This window comes from Equus przewalskii, chromosome 14 (genome assembly GCF_037783145.1).
Source record: "Equus przewalskii isolate Varuska chromosome 14, EquPr2, whole genome shotgun sequence".
NCBI lineage: Eukaryota > Metazoa > Chordata > Mammalia > Perissodactyla > Equidae > Equus > Equus przewalskii.
Window position 1 is genome coordinate 22,236,001 of NC_091844.1, and position 25,375 is coordinate 22,261,375.

Below are 25,375 nucleotides of genomic sequence, written 5' to 3' on the forward strand. Positions count from 1 at the left end.
TTTTAGTTTGTGAGTGTCTTTAGGTCTGAAGTGTGTCTCTTGTATGCAGCGTATACCTGGGTCTTGTTTTTTATCCAATTGGCCACCCTATGTTATTTGATTGGAGCATTTAGTCCATTGATGTTTAAAGTAGCTATTGATAAGTATGAATTTATTGCCATTTTGTTTCTTTTTTTTTCCTAGGTGTTTTAGTAGTTCTTCTCTGTTCCTTTCTTTTTCTCTTGCACTCTTCCCTTGTGATTTGATGGCTGTCTTTAATAATATGTTTGATATCCTTTGTCTTACTTTTTTGCTTGCTTATTATAGGTTTCTGATGTGTGATTACCACGAGGATCCTATTTAATATTCTATGTATATAAGAGTCTATATCAAGTTAATGAACTCTTTAGCTTGACCTCTTTCTAAAAGCTGTACTTTTTTGCTCCCCTCCTCCCACATTTTACATTTATCAAATCATATATAGTCTCTGTTTAGTGTGTGTCTATCCATTACCCTCTTATCATTGAAATAGGTGGTTTTAGTACATTTGTCTTTTAACCTTGATATTGTCTTCACAGGTAGTTGATCTGCTACCTTTACTATAGTTTTACCTTTACAAGTGATTTTATCACCAGGTTATTTTTGTTGTTGTTTTGTTTTGTTGATAATTTTTTAAATCTCTATTTGTGGTTATTGCTTTCCCACTTAAGTAAGTCCCTTCAGCATTTCTTGTAGAACTGGTTTCTTGGTGATAAACTCCTTTACTTTTTGATTGTCTGAGAAGCTCTTTATCTCTCCTTCTATTCTGAATGACACCCTTGATGGATAGAGTATTCTTGGCTGTAGGTTTTTTCCTTTTAGCACTTTAAATATGTCGTCCCACTCTCTTCTAGCCTGTAGGGTTTTGGCTGAGAAGTCTGCTGATAACCTGATGGGTTTCCCTTTTTATGTCACTTGTGGCCTTTCTCTTGCTACTTTTAGGATTCACTCCTTATCTTTAATTTTGGACATTTTAATTATAATATGTCTTGGTGTGGGCCTCTTTGGGCTTATCTTGTTTAGAGCTCTCTGTGCTTCCTGAACATGGATATCTGTTTCCTTCCTCAGGTTAGGAAAATTTTCATCTATTTTTTCTTCAAATAAATTCTCTGCCCCTTTGTCTCTCTCTTCTCCTTCTGGGACACCCATAATCCGAATGTTAGCATGCTTGATATTGTCCCAGAATTCCCTTAGACTGTTCTCATTCTGTCTCATTCTTTTTTCTTTTGTCTCTTCTGCTTGGGTGATTTCCTCTAGTCTTTCGTCTAGCTCACTGATCCATTCTTCTGCATCCTCTACTCTGCTATTGAGTCCCTCTAGTGAGTTTTTCATTTCCAGTATTGTATTCTTCATTTCTGATGTTTTTATTTTATATCTTCCAGTCTTTGCTGATGAGCTCACTGTGTTCATCCAGTCTTCTCCCAATATCTGTGAGCATCCTCATGATATTTTGTTTGAACACTTTGTTGAGTAGGTTGCTTGTTTCTGTTTCATTTAGTCCTTTTCCTAAGGTTTGGTCCTGTTCCCTTGCTTAGAAGGTATTCCTTTGTCTCCTCATTATGCCTCTTTCTCTGTGCTTATTTCTATGTATTAGGTGACTTGGCTATGTCTACTGATCTTGGAGAAGTGGCCTTATGTACGAGATGCCTTATGAGGCCTAGCAGTATGCTTCTCTCTCATCACCAGTGCAGAAGATCTAGGAGTGACCCCTTTGTGGGCTACTTGTGTCCTTCTGCTGTGGCAGGGTTTTTCCCGCTGCAGGTACCCAGGAAATGTAGTCTTTCCTTCCCTGGCCAGCTGTTTGTAAATCATGTTTGGGGAGCCTCTGCGCCATTGGCTACAAAGTCTATCAGCACGCTCCTATTGCAGTTTTCCTCTTAATTGGGTTGGTACCCAGTGTAGCTATTTGTTAGGGTCAGGAGCTTAAAGTTGTGATAGGCCTCGGGTCTACAAGGCTATTGTCAGTTCTCTTAGGAGTGTAGCTGAGTGGGGCTGGCCCTAGACATGGGAGCACTCAATTGTTTCAGGCTTTTGAAGGTGGGGCTGATCCTTTTTATGGCTATTGGTGAAGCACAGGTCTTGTGCCATTGATACTCCTCACCCCTCACAGGACCACACACACATTCAACACAGTCCTGGTCTGTGCACACTTCTCAACCCCCTGGAGCGTACCCCAACACCACACTGCAGAGGCTCCCACCTCTCCCCCAGTGTCCCCCACAGTTCTCACACAGTCCTCACACAGGCCCTGCCCCACAGAGGCAGACACCTTGCCTGCCAGTAGAGGATCAAGGCACCCAGTCAATGCAGGCTGAAAAGTAGCCTGAGGGCTTCCTGTTAGGTGGATCCAGTCCCTAGGGCAGGTTGCCTGCCCTGGCTGAACTGGATTAAATCTGTGCTCTAGTGGGTGTGGCAGAGCCCTGGGCTAACAGGCCAAGGGATTTACCTCAGTGGCACCTACTGGGGCTCTGTGTCAGCAAGCCTGGACCAGTTCAGAACAATGGCCCCCACCAATGTCTCAGTCTCCAGAGAGGTCCCTCCTCTCACCAAGCTGCCCCCAGAGCCCACCAGGTGAGTGTCATTTCACCAGAGGACGGTCAGCCTTCTCTCAGGTGAATTTAGGTTGCTGCAATGAGTGAGTTTGTGCGTGGGCCCTTTAAGACCTGAGGTTTTTTGGCTGTTGGCCTATAGCTTTTCTGGGGGTGTCCTCGCTACAGTTAATAGCCAGCAAAGCCAAACAGTAAGACCCCCATCTCAGTTGGACTGAGTTTGAAGGATGCTTATAGCAGTATCGGCCTGCTCCAGACCTCATTCCTCCAGGGAGGGCCACATACCTTAGGATGTTTCCTTCCTGGCCAGCTGAGAAGCTCCGCTGATCTCAAAGGTGTTTTTTTTCCTCTCCAGTGGGAATTTCTGCCTCTTCTGCCTTAGTCAGGACTGTCCCTTGTTGTGGGGGTTCTTTTTATCCAGTTTTCAGTTTTCAATCTGGGGTAATTTTTCCAAAAATTGTTGTAATCTGGTTGAGTTTGTGGGAGGAGATCAGTTCAGAGTCTGCTTACACCGCCATTTTGACGAGAGATCCCCCCCTTGGCTTCTCTGATTGGGAGGCTTGCAATACCAGATGGGCACCCAATGGAAGGTCTGGGAGTTACAGTAACTTGATCTGCACAGTGATAGTGCTGGCATTCTGCCTCACCTTTCAGAGCAAAGGACCTGTACATTTTATATTTTTATTTTTTACTCATTTCTCTAACTCAAATAATTGAGATGTGTGGGGCAGCATTTTTTTCCTCAAAAGTTTTTGCTAAATAACACTATAATGTGACTGCTTCCTCAGTCTCTCCCAATGGCAGAGCAGAAAGGAATAATTTAGATTAATGACATGACTTCTCCAGCACTGAAAATATAGTGATTATTAATTATGAGACCCTAAGTTAGTAATCATCTGTGTCACAGTTTCCTCATTGCAGACATAAGAGTTATCTATTGTTGCATTAAAATTACCCCAAAACTTACTGGTTTAAAACAACACACATTTATTATCTCAGAGTTCCTATACGTCAGGAATCTGAGCATGGCTTAACTGAGTCCTCAGCTTTATGATCTTTCACAAGGCTGGAATAAAGGTTCAACTAGGGCAGGATCTGCTTCCAAATTTATTTATATGGTTGTTGCAGAATTCAATTCCTTGTGGGTTTTTGGACTGAAGTCCTCAGTACCTTTCTGGCTATTACTTGGAGGCTGATGTCCATTCCTTTTCCTGTGAGACTCTTCTACATAGCAACTTGCTTCATCAAAGTCAGAAAGACAGAGAATCTGCAAGCAAGGCTGAAGTCCTTGTCTTTTGTAGCCTATGTCATTACTTTTGCCATATGCTATTCTTTAGAAGTCAAGCCAGTAAGTGTAGCCCACACTCAAGGGGAGGGTATTATACAAAGGCATGAATACCAGTAGTTGAGGCTCATTGGGAGTCATCTTAGAGGATGACTCCCATAATGAGTAAAGCACCCATAAGAGTCTCTGGAATATATTCAGTATTCAATAAATGTTAGCTACGGTTATTCCTGCTAACAATATTAATAACCGTGTGTTCACATAGTGCTTCCTTGTTGAACTAAAAAAATTCAAATATTTTGCCTCATTCAAGCCTCTTTGACAATATTAGAAAGAATAGATATTATTATACCTATTCTATAAATGTGGAAAATGTTAATTATTGGAAATTAATTTTATATTTGGATATCTGGTCCTGAGTTTCAAATGAAAGTTTCTGAGGAAAAGGGAGGAAGAGATGGGGAAAATGTGCTATATAAACATCTTTGGTCCCCATACTACCCAAGGATGGCTTGTGGACTGGTACTCAGTGCACCTTATGTTTGCATTATCTATAGCTGCTCAACAAACCACTCTGTAACAGTGGTGTGAAACAAGGACGTTTATTTTCCTCACAAATCTAAGAGTTAACTAAGTTCAGCAGGAAGTTCTTATTTGAGTCTCTCAAGCATTGGCAGTCCAGTGTTGCCTGAGGCTGAGGTCCTCATTTCCATGTTCTGGAGCCTGGGCTGGGCAGTCTAACACCACTGGGGCTCAAACTGCTGGGCATCTTTCTGTCTCTCCATTGTCTCTCCTTATAGGCTCTCCTCATGGCTTCCTCAGGATAGTCAGGCTTCTTAAGTGTTTGTTGAAGACTCCGAGAGTGAATGTTCCAAGATGAATCAGCAGAAGCTGCATGGCCTTTTCTAACCTAATTTTAGAAGTCACACAGCATCATTTTCACTGAAACTTATACATCGGGACAGTCACAAAGTCATGACCAAGTTCAAGGACAGGGAACATAGAATCCACTTCTTCAACGGAAGAATGTGAAATATTGTTAAGTATGGTTAAAAACCACATGACTATAAAAATTTTAAAAAGTCAGCAAAACTTGTCTTTCTCTTTCTGCATTCTCTTTTCTATGTATTATCTTGGTTCCTTTTCCGTATTTCTCTCATTTACACTAATGTAGTTATACCTTTTTAAGAGTTCTTTATATTCATTTTCATCGGTTTCTCAAATGGTTTCTTGGCTCTAGCTTCAGAATTGTCTAGTCACAGTGAAATGCAGCAAGTTCAAAGCATGAAAGACCATTAACTGAAGCCATCATACCTTTGAGTCTCCATGCTTCTCTTTCATCATTTTCAGGCTTTCATTTACCTTATCTTGCTCATCCTCATTACTCTTCCTTATCTCAAAGATCTAATGCATCAATGAGCTGGTGGGAGGTCTTAAGCACACAGCATGTGTCTATAAACAAGGGCTTACAAATTCATATGCAGGAGATTTTAGAGATAAGAAATGAGGAAAGAAAAAAGGAAAGCTACTTTCTATGTAACTATAAACAGCATTACATTCACTGTGAGCACATCTGACTTCTGTAAATTGCCAGTGTATCCTAAGCAAAAGCAAAAATATATCATTAAGCAATAAATTTTAAATTCATTACCAAGCCTATTAAAATGGAGTCACAGTATCTTCTTGAGATATTAAAACTGTTGTATACCATTGGTATTAAACATAAATATCTGCCTCAGCACAAGGAAGCAAATTATAGAGCATGGAGAAGATTCAAGAAGCCATGATACTTGGCAGTATAGGAAATCTGTCATGCTTACAAGTTTCTTCATCTCTACCTCAAAACCTGTTCTGTTATCCTCTGCTCTCCACCTCTAAACAGAGCACAGAATTCCGTATTAATTGCAACTTATCTTCAAAGCAAGCAGTCACATATGATTCAGTCAATGCCCTTCAGCCAAAGACAACTAGGAGTGCACCTGTGGTTGAACAGGTTGGGTATGCTGCTTGTTGCAATGATGAAAAACACACATCATGGGGCTTCTCAGTCAGAGAGTGTTAAAAAAGAATTAATACAAAACTTGGGGTTGTGTTAGTTTTCAGGAGAGTTGAAAGAGGCAAGGCTTTGCCATGGCTTAGATGCTATTATGAAGTGTGGTTAATTACATGACTCCTTGTTATAATAATTCTTATCTATAAAGAAGAATAAACTAAGGCTAAAATTATAATTGATGAGAAACAGCAGTCATTCGTTAGCCAGGAAAGTGATGTGTTTGGTCATTTCGTGATGTGGCTATTTTTTACGTTTTGTGTGTGTGTTCAGACACAAGTAGTCTGGTTTTGCTGTATCCATCATGATCACAGAGCAGCTTTGTTTAGCCTTGATGTTTGGCGAACTTGTTTATGTTCTACAGGTGAGCACCAAAACACAGCTGATAGTACCAGGCCCCAGCTGTCAGGAACTGCTTTCTTTTTTTCCCTACCTTAGAACAAATTGCTTAATTTCCCTCATCTTCAGTTTTCTTCCTTTTAAAGTGGAGGTATAAGAATATTACTTACAAGGCCGGCCCTGTGGCCAAGTGATTAAGTTCGCGTGCCCTGCTTCAGCAGCCCAGGGTTTCGCCGGTTTGGATCCTCGGTGCAGACATGGCACCGCTCATCAAGCCATGCTGAGGTGGTGTCCCACATAGCAGAACCAGAGGCACTCACCACTAGAATATACAACTATGTACTTGGGGGCTTTGGGGAGAAGAAGAAGAAAAAAGAAGATTGACAACAGATGTTAGCTCAGGTGCCAATCGTTAAAAAAAAATACTTGCTTAATAAAATTATTGATAGAATAATACTAATAGACTCTCTTAAGAGAAAACTCATTTAGTTGGAGCTCAATAAATTTCAGCCTCATTCCATCATTACCTTTTAAAAGATCCTTCCCATTCTACATCTCAGTTTCCTAATCTTTATATTGGACTGATAAATTTTCCCTTATAGTTATTTTACCCTTGAAAATCTATCTTCCTTTTGCTTTTATTTTTGTGCTTTTCATAAATATTTTTTTAGTTTGAAATAAAACACATATATAGAAAAATACACAAAACACAAATCTGAAGGTCGACACTGATGTAAAGACATACTCCCCAGTTTAAAATGAGGAGGAAGAAGTAAAGGAAAAGGAGAAGGAGCAGGGGGAGGAGCTGCTGCTCCCACGGCGTCTCCTGTGTTCTAGCCCGAGCCACATCATCGTCTTCTCCCTAAAGGTCTCCACCACCCAGAATTTGGTGGTAATTATTTAATTAACATAAATTGTTTAACTGTTTTTATAGCTCTATCTTTGTTAGTAGACTAGATATCAATCTTTAATGAGTTTCAAAAATCATACTTATTCCTACAGGAAAAGACAACACGTAAGTAAGTTTCTTTGAGTGTGGATGTCAAAGAACAAGCAAGAACAAGTAAAACAGTTGAAGAAGCACATTGGTAAATGTGATTCAGAAACGTACCAGCCCCAAATGAGGCAAATGGAGTTGACTTTTAGCATCTCCAGCCATTTCACCTGTTCTTCAAGTTCCTAGTACTTAAGGTCCTCATCCTGTCTCCTTATCTGCCACTGGGAGAGGCTCTTTTTTTTTTTTCTTTTCCTTGAGGAAGATTAGCCCTTAGCTAACATCTGCTGCCAATCCTCCTCTTTTTGCTGAGGAAGACTGGCCCTGAGCTAACATCCGTGCCCATCTTCCTCTACTATGTATGTGGGACGCCTACCACAGCATGGCGTGCCAAGCGGTGCCATGTCTGCACTTGGGATCCGAACCAGCAAACCCTGGGCAGCCGAAGCTGAACGTGCGTGCACTTAACCACTGCGCCACCAGGCTGGCCCCAAGGGAGAGGTTCTTATATCATCATTTTTACTTGATTACAAATGTGTATACTATAGGGTGAGTGTAAATTACTATTCCCTCTTTTTAAAGTTTTGCATTTTAAATATTTATTCTTTTTATATTCCTGCTGATGCAATTTTAGGAACCAGTTGATAAAGAAAAATGACATTTTGGACACAGAAAGGTTTCCTTGGCAATTCTAATATCATATGACACAGAAAGATTTCAATATTACCTTTGAAAAATGACGCTTTCTCTGTTTGGTGATGAAAAGAGACCTGCACTGGAAATAAGTAGATTTAAATTCCAGGCCCAATCTAACTCTGTGATCTTGAGGAAACCATTTCAACTGTGCTTGTCTCATCATTTGATTAAAATCTGCTAAGTATTACCTCAATTTTAGGTAAGTAGTGATATAGGGAGTAGTGACATAAGGCTCTCGCCTAACTTCAAAGAGCACTGAGTTAGTGAGGGAGACAAGGAAGCGAGCTCCCAATTTAAACATGGTATGATGTGTGAAATGAAAGAGGTGCCCAGAATATGCTACAGGAAATCAGAACAAAGCCACTGGACCCTAACTGAGATGAGAGAAGACTTCTTGAGGAAGGCTGAGTTTGAAGGGCCTGAAGGAGTCAGCCTGGTGAAGAGGGGAGTGAGGAATTCTAGGCAGTGAAAATACAAGCAGTGAAAGAAGGCACAACGAACTGTATGTAGCTGTAATGTGGCTTCATCTGTAAACTGGAGTTGGAGACTAGTGGTTTCATCTGTAAATTGGAGTTACAGAGCCGTGGGGGTTGAAGAGAAAAATCATGTCTGTTACATTAACCTTGGGGTCCTGAAAGCAATGGGGAGCTATTGTAGGTTATTTAATAGGGGAGATACATCATCAAATTTTCAAATTAAAAAGACTACTCCCACTCCAGTGGGAAGAAAAGATTGGAGAAAATAGATCAGAATTGAGGACAAAGAAAAAAATTAAAGACAGGTTTAGTAATAAACTTGGAAAATAAGTTTGGCAGAGGCAAGTGATTAACCCAGTTTAGACATGTTGATTTTGATGTTTCTGGTAGAGGTGTAATAAATATTTCCTCTTTGGATGAATGAATGAATAAAGCAGCTATTTAAAGCCCAGGATCTTAAATCTGAACTATCAAATTGGATGATGTCAGCATATAGATGGTACTTGAAGTCATGGAAATGAATATTATTTAGGCAGTGAGAAGAGGAGTACCAGACGTCCCCTACCAGATGTGAAAATGTGGCTGGGGTATTGAAAACCCCTGCAGCAGTATCCTTGGTCTTGATCTGAGTATAGGAATACAGGTCCTCAAGTACTGAGTTTGGATACTAAAACCTGACATATATTATCCTACAGAGTTGCTAAGTCCATTGTGTGTCTAATATTTAAAGCTCTTATAGGTGTGCCCAAGAGGTATGAATGGGAATTCCAATTGCAGCAGTGTCTCTAATTTCAAAATATTAGAGGAAAAAACATCTTGATGTCTATTAATAGGACAAAAATAAGCAGATACATTTTAATACAGTTACCTAAGGATATTCAGTAAAATGAACACATTAGGGTTACATGTATCAACATGGAAAAAAAAATCTCAAAAAAACGCAATGACATGCATGATATATCTTGTAAGATGCAAACATAGAGAACTGTGCTATATATTTTATATGAATATATACATATGCAAAAATATCATAAAAACGTGATAGAAATATAAACTCCAAAATCATGATAGAATTATTTTCTCAGGGGAGAGGGAGGAAGCATGAGGGTTTCAGCTGTGCGGTAACCTTTTAATTCTTGTTTTAAATATTGATTTAGTATGTCAAAATGTTAGCATTCAATATTGAGAAATATTACTTCATGTTGTCTTGCAGGTTTTCGAGCTTTATATATCATGCTCAATATATTATTCCCCAACTTCCTCTACTCACTCACTGTTATGTTTTTTGAGATTTGTCTGTGTTGGAGTGTCTTATTATTCCCTGTTCTCTCCAGTATGTTTAAAATACTTGAAAAAATATTTTTAAGAAAGCAGGGAGAGGAGATGAATAAACAAACACACAAGAACTAAAAAGAATGTGAACCCAGAAAAATTATCGGAGACATGGCTCTGAGATTGTTACAGTTTCTTCTATAATGGCCTCACACTCTATGTGTTCCTTCTGGGAACAAATCAACAGGCTGACTGCGCAGCTATAATCCCTCCGATCGCTCCTCCCTAAAGCCAAGTGGGTCTAGGTAGTCTGGCACATTTCTGATGTAAAAAGTGGTTTTTGCAATTTTCCTTCATTTTACCACCTTCATCTTACACCTGGAAAGGAAGTAGTTCCACCAGGAGACTATCACTTTCTCTAACATATTATCTTTTTCTGCCCTCTGATACAACCTCCAGTAGAGGAGGTGTTGAAGAGTTTGACTTTACAGTGCTATAACAGAAGGCAGTGGAAGATAGTAATAGTGCTTATGGATGGGGGAAATTAAGGTCAGGAAGCCATAGGGTTGATAATCAGTGTCACAATAAGGGTCCCAAGAACAGGTCCTCCACACTTAAGCGTAGATGGGTAGTGATATGTCTCCATTTGAACCAGAACACTGCTTTCATTCAGCTGCTCATTCTTGTAGTCTGGTAGACATATTCCATGTACTATGGTACGATGAAAGATATTTTGAGGTATCTCTTAGTTAGCTATACTTCCTCCAGGTACTAGCCTGCTTGGAGGTTATTACTAGTACTGGGAATTGTAAGAAAATATCAAAGTTAAAAACCATAGTTGTTCTGAAACAAGGAAAAGGGGAATAGTGAGTTGTTTTAGGCAATAAACTGTAGGGAAGTAGGTAGACAAATCATGTTGCTAGTGGTTGGGATAAAAGTTTGTGTAAATATCTAAAACTTGAAGGATTTTAAACCTAATTTCTGAATGACATGCGTTTTTGGTCATTTATTTTTGGACCTGAGGCAGTAAATATGTTGATTATTTGCAATGAACCTTGAAGAGCCCCACCTAAAACTGTGATACAAACTTACAGTTACAGAGTCATGCCCTTGGGGGAAGAGAATGCTATTGATATACAACAGTGCAACTCAGATGGGGTGATGCTTCCCCCCAGGGGACATTTGGCAGTTTAACATTGTCTGGAGACATTTTTGGTTGCCACAACTTTGGGGAGGGAGATGTGTTATTGGCATCCTCTGAGTAGAGGTTAGGAATGCTGCTAAATATCCTGAAATGCACAAAACACCCACACCCACACCACCATCCCCACACGCCACGCCCCCAAAAAGATCGTCTGGTCTAAAATATCAATAGAGCTAGAGCTGAGAAACCATGTTGTAGAACATAGTGGTGTCTAGAGCAAGGTAGGGATTGATGCAAAAGAAATGTGCTAATCTTAAGGCTTCCATCCACCACAAGGATAGTGTCTTTATTGTGGTAGGGTGATAAGTCAAAATTGAAACCTAATGTGCTGTGTCCCTTGGATTCACAAAGTGGTCCTTTTCTTTGGACAAAGTTGGCACTGATGCCAACATCTTGAACTATGCCATATCAGTCATGGGACCATCATGAGCCTCTTTTTAAGGCTTTACCTAGACCACTGTAAGAGCCAATTTGGCATCATAGCCTTGGATGAGGACATTCTTGATCCAAGTACAATTCAATTGCCCTTCTTAGAAGCATCCAGATTACATGACTATTAAAAGGATTCAACATTTCTCTCTATGTTTTTAAATTCATTTGTCTCATGGTTTGCTTAAATGTAGTACTAAAGAAAGTAATTTAGAACCTCCAAGACTGGTAAATCTTCTGAGGATAGAGTCCTTTTATATATTAATCCAAGCCCAAGAGATCATTCAACAACATGAGCTTTGGAAAACAGCTTGCTTGATGAATATAGAAAATTTCAGGATGATGTGAAAACAAGACAATCATGTGGGAAAAGCCACACATTTCCAGATATAGACAAGGTTGTAGATGCTGAAATGCCCACCTCTGTAGTATCTTTTCACACAACTGAGCTGATCCAGAAGGTCAAAAGATGAGCATGAAAATGAGGTAACTAATAGTGGTAACTAAATAGAGGCCTCCACAGAGGAGGGAAAGCAAGTAATGAAACCCAGCTATCAGAAGGGACCAAGATTTTGTGGGAAACGTTATCTCTGGGGCTCATAAGGAAGATCATGTGCTGGATTGAATTTGTAACTCACATGCCAGATGAGTCATGTGAGTACTTCCATGAAGTAGGTCAGTTCCTCTACCTCCATACAGTCAAATACCTACTGCGGCATGGTGGTATAATTGCCTAACAATCACTCACTGGGCTTAGCACTATACATACATTTTAATTCTCACAACAATCCCCTCAAATAAGTTCTAATAGTGTTACAAATTCACGGATTAGGAAAATGAAACTCATAGCGTTTACCTAATTCGCTGAAACTCACATGGTTCATAACTGATGGCACAGGGATTCATCCATAAGAAGTCTGACTCCAGAGTCCATCCTCTTAATCTCTATATTGTTCTGTCTATAAACAAAAAGAGACAGAAGGCTTCCCTAAATTGCTACACTTATATACAGGCCTCTTACCCAGTGGTTCTGGGGACTCATGGACCACCGAGACCTTTTGGAGGATCTTTGAGGTCAAAATAATGCATGTAGGCAAACCAATGAATTTTAATATAACTGTATGAAAAGCTCATTAATATTCTTTCACTTTTTATTTTGCAACTAATCTCTAAGAAACTACCATTTGTTGAGTTTTGATGTAGCGTTAAAGAAGAACGTCTATAATTCTCTGAAAGATTGTTAAAATATTCAGTTACAAGTTGAAAATAAAAGCAGATCTAAAAATGTAGCTGCTTTTTATTAAGCTGCATGTATAAGACACACCCTGATGTGTATCCAATGCCCTTGTAAAATCCCCTCCCTTTTGGAATCTGTAGCTTTCTTCCAGCCAACAGAATATGGCAATAGTGATGGGCTATCACTCCCATGATTGTATTTCATTATGTAAGACTTCATCTTGGCATACTAGAGAGAGAGGCTCCCTTGCTGGCTTTGAAGAAGGAAGCTGCCACGTTGTAAGAAAACCATATGGCAAGGAATTGCTATTGAACTCTAGGAGCTAAAAGTGCCCCCTAGCAACAGCCTAGAGGAAAACAGGGACTTCAATCCTACAGCTGCAAGGAAGTAAATTATGCCAGCAATCCACGTGATCATCCCCAGTTGAGCCTTCAGTTAGAAACGTAGCCCAACACCACCTTGACTGCAGTGCTGTGAGACCCTAAGCAGAGGATCCAGTTCAGTGAAGCCTGGACTCCTCAGCTACAGCAATTGAGATGACAAGCGATTGATGTTTTAATCCTTTAAACTTGTGGTAATCTGTTAGGCTGCATAGGAAACTAATGCACCACACAGTAAAGAGATTTGTAAAATATATACTTTTCATATTAACATGGAATGGGTCCATTATTCTTACTCTTCAATGAATAAATGAACTTTTTAAACATTTCTAGGTTTCAATTTCTAACAGTTAATACCGATAAATAACATGAACAAAAGCTCTTTGGGAAGCTTCATTAATTTAAGCATGTTAAAAATGTGGAGAACCACTGCCCTATCCTAACTTTTTCATTTTCCTCTCCAACATTCCCTCACCTTTCCAGCACAAACACACTCTAGCCATAAAGAAGTGTCTCTATTTTCCTAATACGCTGAATATTTTCAAGTTTCTGTGTCTTTTCCAACAGTGAATCAGTAATCCTCTTCCTGTCTTTGCCTAGTGAAATCCTGGTCATCATCCAATGTGAAGCCCACACTTTACCTCCACTCCTGAGCCCAGAAAGCCTGAACAGCATAGTGGTTAAGAGCACAAGGACCTGAACTGCCACCTACTCCCAGCCATGTGACCTTGCACAAAGTACATAATCTCTTGCGGCTTGAGCTCCGTATTGTGGTAAGAAGGTGTAAATCAACGGGGAACTGTAAAAGTTAATTGATACAGAAAACAGTAATTGGGCTATAATAACAAACTAAATAAATGCAAATAATGATGAGATAATTGTTTTTGAGAATGTGCTGTATACCAGAAAGAAAGGGCTTTGCATGGTGTATTTGATCCTCCTAAAAATTCAACTGCAATTACACCTATTTCATAAATGAAGAACCTGAGATTTAGAGAGTTGAAGAATCTTGCCCAGATCTCACAGGTAGTTCTCTGACCTCAGACTTAGGCTCTTGACTGCAGTGCCCCCTAATGTAGACTGCACTTTATGTAGACTTCTGTTATAGCGCTTAGTTGATTACCTTTTGCTTTTTTAACTTCTGCTTGTTTTGCTTCTCCACTTAAATCAATAAATCATGAACCACTCTCTTTGAGTAAGGTATGTCTTCAACCTTTTAACCTCAGTGCCTATCACGTGTCCTGTTTATTTCCTTCCCATCATTTAGTATACACTAATTATTGTATTTGTTTCCATATTTTTTGTCTCAGGGACAGAAAGTTGGGCTGTTTTTCCCTACTATATTTCCTTAGTGTCTAGAGCATTTCCCAATGTAAATTAGGCATTTGTTAAATGTTTGTGGAATGAGTAACTGTGCCTGATGAACAGAAAGTAAGAAATTGATTGCTCTTAAAAATGTCACTCTATTAAATTGTCCTACCACAAATATGAGCAATCCAGGTTTTCACCATCTCCCACATTGTGTCTCATCATCCAAGCATCCAAGAATATTTGCTTAGTCTTTCCCCAAATTTAGATGCCTTTACTTGTCCTTTCTAAGTAAAGTGACACACATTTGTGAGAGACACATTATCATTTTGAAAACGAAGTTCTATTTGAATCTTTTTCTCAAGCATCCCAGCTCACAGTGACTTCTTCCTTTGATAACGATCTCTGCTAGATATTCATTTATTAAAAGTAAGTTTTTCTGAGCATTTACTTAATTCTACACACTGTCCTGGGTCTAAGGATAGAACATGGAATAAGAAAAAAGGCTTCTGGGGCCAGCCCTGGTTGCCTAGTGGTTAACTTCTGCATGCTCTGCTCCAGTGGCCCAGGTTTGGTTCCCGGGTGGGGAACTGCACTGCTGTGTTAGTGGCTATGTTGTGCTGGCCACCAGCAAAGCATGACTGCCTACATACTAAAAAAGGGGAGATTGGCACAGATGTTAGCTCAGGGTGAATCTTCCTCAGGAAAAAGAAAAAAAGGCTTTTTCAGTTTCTGTACAGAAAAGAAACAATCAACAAAAATAAAAAGGCAGTCTATGAAATGGGAGAAAGTATTTGCAAACCATATATCTAATGAAGAGTTAATATCTAAAGTACATAAAGAACTCGTACAACTCAATAGCAAAAAACCCCAAATAATTCCATTAAAAAATGGACAGAGGATCTGAATAGACATTTTTTCGGAGAAGACCTAGACATGCCTATGAAATAGACATTTCATGTCAGGTACACGAAAAGGTGCTCAGCATCACTAATCATCAGGGAAATACAAATCAAAATCACAATGAGGTATCACCTCACACCTGTTAGAAGGGCTATTTTTGTTTTTTTGAGGAAGATTCACCCTGAGCTAACATCTGCTGCCAATCGTCCTCTTTTTGCTGAGGAAGATTGGTCCTGAGCTAACATCTATGCCCATCTTCTTCCACTTTATGTGTGTGACGCCTACCACAGCATGGCTTGACAAGCGGTGCATAGGGCCGCACCCGGGATCCAAACTGGTGAGCCCCTGGCCACCAAAGTGGAACATGCAAACTTAACAGCTGTGCCTCTGGGCTGGTCCCTAGAAAGGCTATTAAAAAGAAAAGAGATGTTGGTGAGGATGTGGAGCAAAGGGAATCCATATACACTGCTGGTGGGAATGCAAACTGGTGCAGCCACTATGGAAAACAGTATGGAGAGTTCTCAAAAAATTGAACGTAGAAATATCATATATTCCAGCTATTTCACTTCTGCATATTTATCCAAAAGACATGAAAACACTAATTTGAAAAGATACATGCACCCCTATGTTCACTGCAGCATTATTCACAATAGCCAAGATATGCAAACAACCTAAAAGTCATCAATGGATGAATGAATAAAGAAAATGTGATATAGACAATGGAATGTAATTCAGCCTTATAAAAGAAGCAAATCTTGCCATCTGCAACAACATGCATGAAGTTTCTGACATTATGCTAGGTGAAATAAGTGAGACAGAGAAAGACAAATACTATATCATATTACTTCGATGTGGAAACTAAAAAAGAAGAAGGTGGTCTCATGTAAACAGAAAGTAGAATGATGGCTGTCAGGGGATGACAGGTGGGGGAAATTGGGAGAGATTGGTAAAATGGTACAAACTTTCAGTTATAAGATGAATAAGCTCTGAGGATCTAATATATAGCATGGTGACTATAGTTGATAATACTGTATTGTATAACTGAAATTTACTAAGATAGTGGATGTGAAGCATTTTCAACAAAAAAAGTAAATATGTGAGGTGATGGGTGTCTTAATTAACTTGATTGTGGGAATCCTTTCACAATTTGTGTGTATGTGTATATATATATATATAGGGGTGTGTGTGTGTATATATATATATAAAATCATCACTTACACTTTTAAAATATTATAATTTTGCTTGTCAATTATACATCAATACAGCTCAAATATAGATGTATATATACTATATATTTACATATGTATATTCTGCTTTATTGGTATATATGTGTATATATCTCAAAGAAGGAATCAGCTTTATTGAAATATATATCCAAAGGAGATGAAATCACTCTCTTGAAGAGATATCTGTATCCACATGTTCATTGCAGCATTATTCACAATATCTAAGATGTAGAAACAACCTAAGTGCCCATCAACAGATGAATAGATAAAGAAAATGTGGTAGAGTGATGTCCTCAAAATGGCAAAGTAGTTCTCTACCATTTCCTCTACAAAGAACACTGATGTTGACAATCACCCATGGACAACAGTGCCTTTGGAAGTCCAGGAATCCAGTGGAGAAGTTCCAGTACACCATTGGAACAAAGAGAAGTCTGGGGGCCGGCTCCATGGCTGAGTGGTTAAGTTGGCACGCTCCGCTGCAGCGGCCCAGGGTTCGGATCCTGGGCACGGACATGGCACCGCTTGTCAGGCCACGTTGAGGCGGCGTCCCACATCCCACAACTAGAAGGACCTGCAACTAAGATATACAACTATGTACCGGGGCAAGGGGCTGGAAAGAAAGCAGAAAAAAAAAATCTGAAATTAGAAGCATTGAAGAAGGTAAGAGGTAGAGTTTACTTTACCCACATCAGCCCTTTTTCGAGGTGGCACAGTTCAGTGCCAAGTGACCTTATTAGCCTGTGATTTCTCCCACGGGGGAGAGTGAAAGCATGTGAGTGAGTGCCAGGCTTCCCCACCTTTGCAGACACTGCCAGAGACCAATGTTTTTCTTGCCCCATCCAGAATACTGAGGTGTGCTGCATGAATTGGGGGAAGGGAATGGCTGGGAGAACAGCAGTCAGGGCTCTCAGAAGGCATCAAAGGGATGCAGATCCTACTAAGCACTTTGCAGACTCCATGTCCTTGGGCTGCTGGAGATACATCACCGGTATATCCCCCAAGTAGCCTGTGGGCACCCCCAACACTCTATGTGTCTCACTAACATGGACCTCATCTCCATGAGCATCATCCTTTGCTTGATTTTGAGGGCAGTGAAAGTGAGACTTTGTCAATAACTGGTGAACACACATAGAAAGTCAGACTGACTCTTCAATTTTGGGAGAAACCACACAAACTTAAGCATTCAGCACCATCCCTAGGGAAAGCAAATGGGAGTCTGTCATCACCCAGCGTAACTTTGTAAGGTCAAAGAAAAGGCATAAAGCTTAAGAATCTCCCTTACCCCAAAGAAGGGACAAGAAATGTGCAACAGGCATATCCATAGAAAAGTTCTTAGAAATCCTTGAAATCAATAACAGGGTGATGTAAGGTATTTCTCTCCAAAGTCAGTCAGTAAAGATTGGAGTTGATGACAGTTTCTTCAAAGGTGATGATAACAATGCAAGACTTTAATCAACACAAAAAATCAAAGAACATGACACACTGAAGTAACACAATAGTTTTCCAATAAACAATCCCAAAGAAATGGAGGTATGCAATTTTCCTGATAAAGAACTCAAAGTAGTTGTTTTTAGGGAGCTTGGTAAGCTACAAGAAAACACAGGAAGATAATTCAATAAAATCAGAAAAACAATACTGGAATAAAAAAAAGTTTAACAGAGAGATAAAAATCATAAAAAGAACCTAACAAAAATTATAAAGCTGAAGAATACAATAAGTGAAATGAAAAATATAATACAGAGCATCAACAACATACTTAATCAAAGAGAAAAAAGAATCTGTAAGTAGAATACAGGTCACTTGAAATTATCCAATTAGAGGAGAACAAAGAAAAAAGAATAAAAAAGAGTGATGAAAGCCTATGTGAACTATGGGATACCGTTAAGAGAAACAATTTATCCATTATTGGAGTCCTAGAAAGAGAATAGAGGGATAAAGGAGCAGAAAGCTTATTTAAAGAAGTAATGACTGAGAACTTCCCAAATCTGGGGAGAGATGTGAACATAGAAGTTCATGAAGCTCATAAACCACCAAAAATGTTTAACTCAAAAACATCTTCTCCAGACACATTAGTAAAAGCTCTCTAAAATTAAAGACAAAGAAAATTTTTAAAGTTTGAAGAGAAAAAAAATTTCTTCACATTCAAGGGAACTCTTAGAAGGCTATAAGCAGATTTCTCAGCAGAAACCTTGCAGGCCAAGAAAGCGTGAAATGATACCTTCAATGTGCTGAAAGAAGAAGACTGCCAACTAAGAGTACTTTACCCAGCAAAATTGTCCTTTAGAAAAGAAGAGAGAAAGATTTGCCCAGTCAAACAGAAGCTGAGGGAAATCATTACCACTATGAGAAATTCTGACAGCAGTTTTTCAAACTGAAATGAACAGATGCTAATTAGTAGCAGAAAAACATGAAAATATGCAACATTAAAAAAGGAAAGTATATAGTGAAACCCGTGTAATACTTTAATATTGTAATGTGGTGGTGTGTTAATCATATAACTCTAGTATAAAGGTTAAAGGACAAAAGTGTTAAAAATAACTGTAGCTACAATAATTGTTAATGGATACAAAACATTAGAAGGTGTAAATTCTGACATCAAAAACAAAACATAGGCAGAGAGAATTAAAGGGTAAGATTTTTCTATGTAATTGAGGTTAAGTTGTTGTCAGAATAAAATGGACTGCTGTGTCTTTAAGATGTTTTATGTAAGCCTCATTGCAACCACAAAGCAATAACCTGTAGTAGCTACCCAAAAATTAAAAAGAATGGAATCAAAGCATACCACTATGGAAAATCATCAATTCACAAAAGTAGGCAAAAAGAGGAAGAAAAGAACAAGGAAAATAGAAAACAGCCAAAAAACAATAAGATGACATTACAATGGCCTTACCCATCAGTGATTACTTTAAATATAAATGTATTAAATTCTCCAATCAAAAGGCATAGAGTGGCTGAATGGAAAGAAATCAAGATGCAACCATATGTTTCTTACAAGAAACTTACTTCAGCTTTAAGGACATACATAGAATGAAAGCCAAGGGATAGAAAAAGATATTCCATGCAAAGGGAAACCCAAAGAAAGCAGAAGTGAATATACTTATATCAGACAAAAAGATTTTAAGATAAAAATTGTAACAAGAGACAAAGGCGGTCATTATATACTGATAAAGGGGTCAAATCATCAAGAGGATATAACAATTGTAAATATATATACACCCAACATCAGAGCACATAAATATATTAAGGAAAAACTAACAAATCTAAAGGGAGAAATAGAAAACAATACAATAATAATAGAGAACTTCAGTGCTCCACAGGCAGCAATGGATAAATCATCCAGCAAAAAAATAAATAAGGAAACATTGGACTTGGACTATACTTTAGATCAAAAGGACCTAATAACCGTATATACAGCATTCTATCCAATGGCAGCAGAGTAAACATTTTCCTTAAGGGCACACAGAAAATTCTCCAGGATATATCATATATTAGGCCACAAAACAAGTCTTAGCTAATTGAAGAAGATTTAAATCATGTCAAGTATCTTTTCTAACCACAATGTTACGAAACTAGAAATCACTAGCAGGAGAAAAACTGAAAAATTTATAAATCTGTAGCTGGGGAATTTATATTTGATCTGGGAAAGGACTTTAAACAAAACAAACAAGCAAACAATAACAACAATACAACCCATAAATCTCTATTCAGAATTGTCCCTGAATAAATTGTTTAAGAAATTGGATCAACTAGAGAGTGGCTGTGGATGTTTAGAGTCGGCTGACTCTCCCTTAACTAAGACCAAATAAACAGCGCATTTGCCTTAGTTGAGAGGAAAAACTATATAGCCCAATCTTTATCTCTGAACATGCTATCCTTTCTCTATCTTTGTTTCTATTCCCAGAACTCTGAGGGTTACCTATATCCCATTACAAATATGGCTGAATATCACATGGTATGAATGAGAGATACAATTTACTTGGCCCAATTCTTTCCAAAATGTGCTTTTTTGTTGCAACTAAGAAAAAGCACTTATTTCAAACAACCCCCTTGAGAACACTTTTCTTCATTTCTTGAAAGAAAGGCATCATTATTTCCATCAATAAACAAAGAGCTAAGTAAAGATGTCAATGTGGAAGTGAGGCAGATAATTCCACTGTAGCTTAAAATAGTTATCACTACCCAGGTGAAGCTTCATCTAAGGGGTGGATAAGAAACAATTAGAATAGTAATTATAGTCTGACTTACAGTGAAAGTGATAGGAGAGAAAACTTCCAAAGTTTGTGTAATTTATGTAGTGGAATATCCAGGAGAGGGAGATATATAATTTTAAGACACTATAATCTAAACATATTGAATATTGTGCTTGGGAACTAATGTCCAATATTAATTATCAGTGGGTATGTGATGTGGGAAAGGGAGTTATATTTGTTGATATTTTCTCCAGTCATTGATTTTTACCATTTTGAAAACCATTGGATTCTCATTAAATGATGCCAAGAAAGTATAAGATATAGCAAACAAACAAAAAATGGCTGAATTATTTTTAGCCTTTACTATTTTGAGTGATTATTCAACTCATTGGTATTTCCTCTGATCAGTTCCCTTTTTCACGACATGAGCATTAACTATCAGTTTACCAACCATGATAGGTAGATGAGCTGGCTTCCTCTTATGATAAAAAGATCTTTGGAGATGAGTAGACCTTAGTTCTAATTCTGGTTACATCTACTATCTAGATGACCTTGGGCAAGACGCAAAATTTCTATGCCTCAATTATCTTCCACGACAATCAAGAAAATATAAGCTCTACAAATGTTCACAGGTTCCCAACATTCACAAAGTTATCTTGTTGGGCACATAAGCAGTGTACATAAGTGAACTATATACAAAAGCCTAAACCATGGTATCACCCAAGTCACACCCAGTAGCCTAAAAAAATATTTATATTCATAATGAGTTGTTTCTCCCAGAAGCCTTTAAAATTCTGAGATTTTATGATATATAGAAATGTCATAAATTCCAGTAGAGATTCATGTTTGTTTTTATAAGAAAATTTTATATTGACTCATATTTGACACATACTTTTGTTCATATTTTTATCTTTTCATTAATTTTTTCATTTATCCAATGTGAGTTTCCTACATGGAAAACTGTATGATTTAATGTTTTTTGGATACACAGAGAAATAAGAGGTATGGGCCTGTCCTCAAACTGGCTTCAGTCTAGTCATGGGTAAATGGGTATACATGAAATGCAAAGGCCCTCCGGGGAGAGAGCAATTGTTACCTTAGGTTTGTAAAGAAGGAAAAGCGAGTGTGGAAAGGACTTAATTTGAACCCTGCTGCTTCATGCTAAAAGATCTCCCACATCAGGGAACAAATGAACCAGGCATTGTGAGTGGCTGGGGAGCCTTTTTCCTGTCTTTGAAGTAAAATTACTTACGGATATTTCATGTAAAGAAGCCTTAAAAGTTAGGTAACAATCCATTTAGAAATTTATATCATCTTCTGATGACATCACACGCCTAGCGTTTAGTCACTTATCGATCTAAAATGGTCACCTTCAAAACCAGAGAGCAATTGTTATCCCCCTCTCCCGCCCCTTGGAACAAAATATTAACACTTCTGGCTGAGAAAAATTCTATCCCAGAAAAGAGGCTTTTCTACTTATATCTTTTCTATCTAACATCCAGTTAACTTACTTTGTTCCTTTTTGTTTTCTAGTTGCTGGGCCCTGAATTTAAAATAAAAGATGGCTTTGGTGACCTCAGTAGATTTGTGTGTCCAAGATCAGGGCTGATAAATAATATATGCTCAGGGTATCCATTATTAATTTTTACTATCAGCAGTAAACAATGGGAGCCTAGCCTCAGCTCTGCTGTCTCTTCCACTGGAGGCAGTTAGCTCATTCCACAAGGTACGTTCAGAACTTCGTCGGCTTGTTTATATGTATGTTCTGAGACACTGTGATTGGGAACCTCATCACAGAATGTTTTGCATTGGGCCCTCATGGAAGTCTCAGCATGCTGTTTATTCCCCACCAAATAGAGTTTGTTAAGATGCCTTGTGCTGCAGCTTGCTGGACACTGTTCAGAGAAATGGAACATCCTTCCATAAAGCCACAAAGCATGTAGTCCAAAGCACAAACAAATCTCACTGCACTAACATCCCACTCTTCAATCCACACCATTCTGACCTGTCATAGCTCTACAACAGCTGCAGAGGGAATAACTCTTGCAGAGAGGTTTAGGGTTTTCCTTTAATGTAAGATATGTGTATAAGTGACTTTCGAAAAAGGAGAGAATCTTTTCCAATTTTCTCTCTCCACATTTAATAGTGCCTGGCATTTCAATAGATGACATTTAATATTTGAAAGGGCATAATTTCTTTTGGTGCACAGAAGAGATTCTGTTATGTTTCTGGCAGATATAGAAAAATTCCCGTCTCTCCATGAGATCTGCGTTGCAATTTCTTTGTGTGATGGAAGTTTCTCAATATTTACGCCCTCCACATTGTCCCTCAACTGGATCTACATAAATCCTCTATTTCTTATTCCTTTATAGGTCTACAATCACTCACACGAAGCAACAAAAATTAGCCAAAAATGCTAGAGCTGAAAGTAGTTAGAGAAAAATCTAGTTTGATGCTTTTCAGATTGTGTTCTCCTGAGACCAGGCGTTCTGGAAGGCACCTCAGGGGCAGAGGAAGCTGTGTAAGGAACTCTCTAGAGACCCTACTCTGCTCAGTCAGAGCAGCTCTGCTTTGGAATGTTTCATACATTAAAACTTTTAGTGAAATTTTATTAAAAATAAGATTTTATTTATTTAAAACAACAACTAAAGACTCCTGAACTCACACTATTTATTTCACAGGTGGGGAACTTCATAGAAAAGATCAAACAGAGGCCCTAGAATGGTGAAAACTGTCTCTGAACTGCTAGTGTTACACCCAGCCCACGGAAACAAGACAGGAAACAACAAACAGCAAATCCCAGAGTGACCAAAAGATAGAAGACTCAGGCTAGAGAACTTGCCAGAAGAGTGAGCTCCACTTCAATAGCTACATTCCTGCAAATTCTTGCTCCATGTTATTTCCTCCTTGCCTAATAGAAAGGTTAGCTTTCAGTCTTTGTTGAGTAATGGCTAAGAGAAAAGAGAAGATCTCAAAAGTGTAATGCTCTGGCAAAGATATTTAAAAAAAAAAAAAATTTACAAAGCTTGATACTTTGTATTAATTTATTGTGAGAACATAATGGAATTATATGAAGAGCTCATTGAAAAAAGATGACTTCCATCTTTTATTTCAATTCTAAACCTGTTTAAAACAAAGAATTCTATTATTTCTGTTATAACTCCTATAATCTATAGCACAGTATGTTGCATGCTTCTGTGTGTATATATATGTATGTATATATAAATGTATATGCACATACATATATATAAATACACAGTGTTTATTAAAGTGTAAAACTGAGGAGATAAATAAATCTACTTTTTATTTCTTGCTCTTGAAAAAATGTATTAGCCTCAATCCTTTATAAATATCCTCAGTTAAATACAGGCAAATATATAATTGTGGAGTATTAAATTGTCTCAACTGCCTGAGTTAATCAATCCATTAAAAAGTATCTGTTGAAAAGGCATAAGACACTGTTAAAAATTACAGAATACATAAAGAAGTTGCAGGCCTGGTTCTTGCTCTCAAAAATTTGTGATCTATAAGAAACTGTTGACAAATGCTAAACAGCTGTTAGGGCCAAAATCCTGTAATAGGATTTCCCAAACTTTGCTGCACGTTGGAATCACTTGGGAACTTTTAGAAAATACTGATGCCCAGTAATCATCCCCAATTGTATGTAATTGTATGGGGTGCAACTTGAACAGTCCTGATTCTTTGGTATATATTGGACACTGTTTTCTAAATAATACCAAATTCTCTGTTATTATCAAGTCTCCAGCCCTCGGTACTTTTTAAAGATCCTCAGATGATTCCAATGTGCAGCAAAATTCAAGTCACTTTTCTAATGCCACAGTCCTATACCCAGAGATTTTGATGTAATTGTTTGAAGGCAGGGCATGGGCATGAAGAGGTCTACACGTTCCCCAGGGAATTTTAATGTTTGCCCAGGGTAGAAAACGACTGTGTTAGAGCAGGTGCTCAAACATGGTTGCCTATTGAAATCAGCCACACATAGAGATTTTTTTAAAGCACAGGAAAGTTTGAGAACCATTACTTCAGAGGCTGTGTTTCTCAAAATATGGCTCATAGGCTACTAACCTGGGGATCCTTATTGAAGATACAGATTACAGGCTCTTCCCATGTACCTACTAAATCAGACTGCAGAGTTTTGCCGGAAGTCTTCATTTTACTAAGTTCCAAATAAAATTGATTGCTATTGATCAAGAGCAGTCGTTCTTCACCCAGGGATATTTCCCCTCAGGAATCATTTTGCAATGTCTGGAGACATTTTCAGCTGTCACAACTGGGATGAGTGTTACTGGTATCTAGTAGGTAGAGTCCAGGGATCTTTCTAAACCTCCTAGTGTGCCAGTGTAGACAACAGCCCCTTACAATAATTATCCAATCCAAAGTGGGTTGGGAAAACTTGTCCTAGAGCAGTGGTTCCCAGCTTAGACTGCAATAGTATCAACTGGATTGCTTCTTAAAACATAGATTGCTGGGCTCTACCTGCCAGAGGTTTCGATCTAGTAGATTCAGGATGAGGGCAAGGAATGTGCCTTTCTAACAAGTTCTGATGATGTTGATACTGCTGGTGTAGGACCTACGTTTTGTGAACCACTGATCTACAGGTTGCCTCTCATTTGTCATCTAATGTTTTTGACTGGATTAGAAATAAAGTTCATCAAGAGATGGAAATTTTAATGTAGCAAGGAATACTACTGAGAACTTGAAAACACTCAAGACCAGTGTGCCTCTAAACCTCTAAAATTAGGCTTTTCAAGATCTGATCATTCCTCCATCTTTATTGTCAGTATCCAACCATAGGGCC

General features: G+C 38.4%; 1 long non-coding RNA gene across 1 annotated transcript in view; it reads left to right on the forward strand.

Annotated features, from left to right (window-relative positions):
- The window catches only part of LOC139075620 (uncharacterized), a 91,398-nt gene extending 66,636 nt beyond the window's left edge, over nt 1-24,762 (forward strand). The window contains exons 2-3 of the long non-coding RNA XR_011526226.1: nt 13,530-13,666; nt 23,238-24,762. This is a non-coding gene — a long non-coding RNA (uncharacterized lncRNA). The remainder of the gene's footprint in view (nt 1-13,529; nt 13,667-23,237) is intronic.
- The last annotated feature ends 613 nt before the right edge of the window (nt 24,763-25,375 follow it).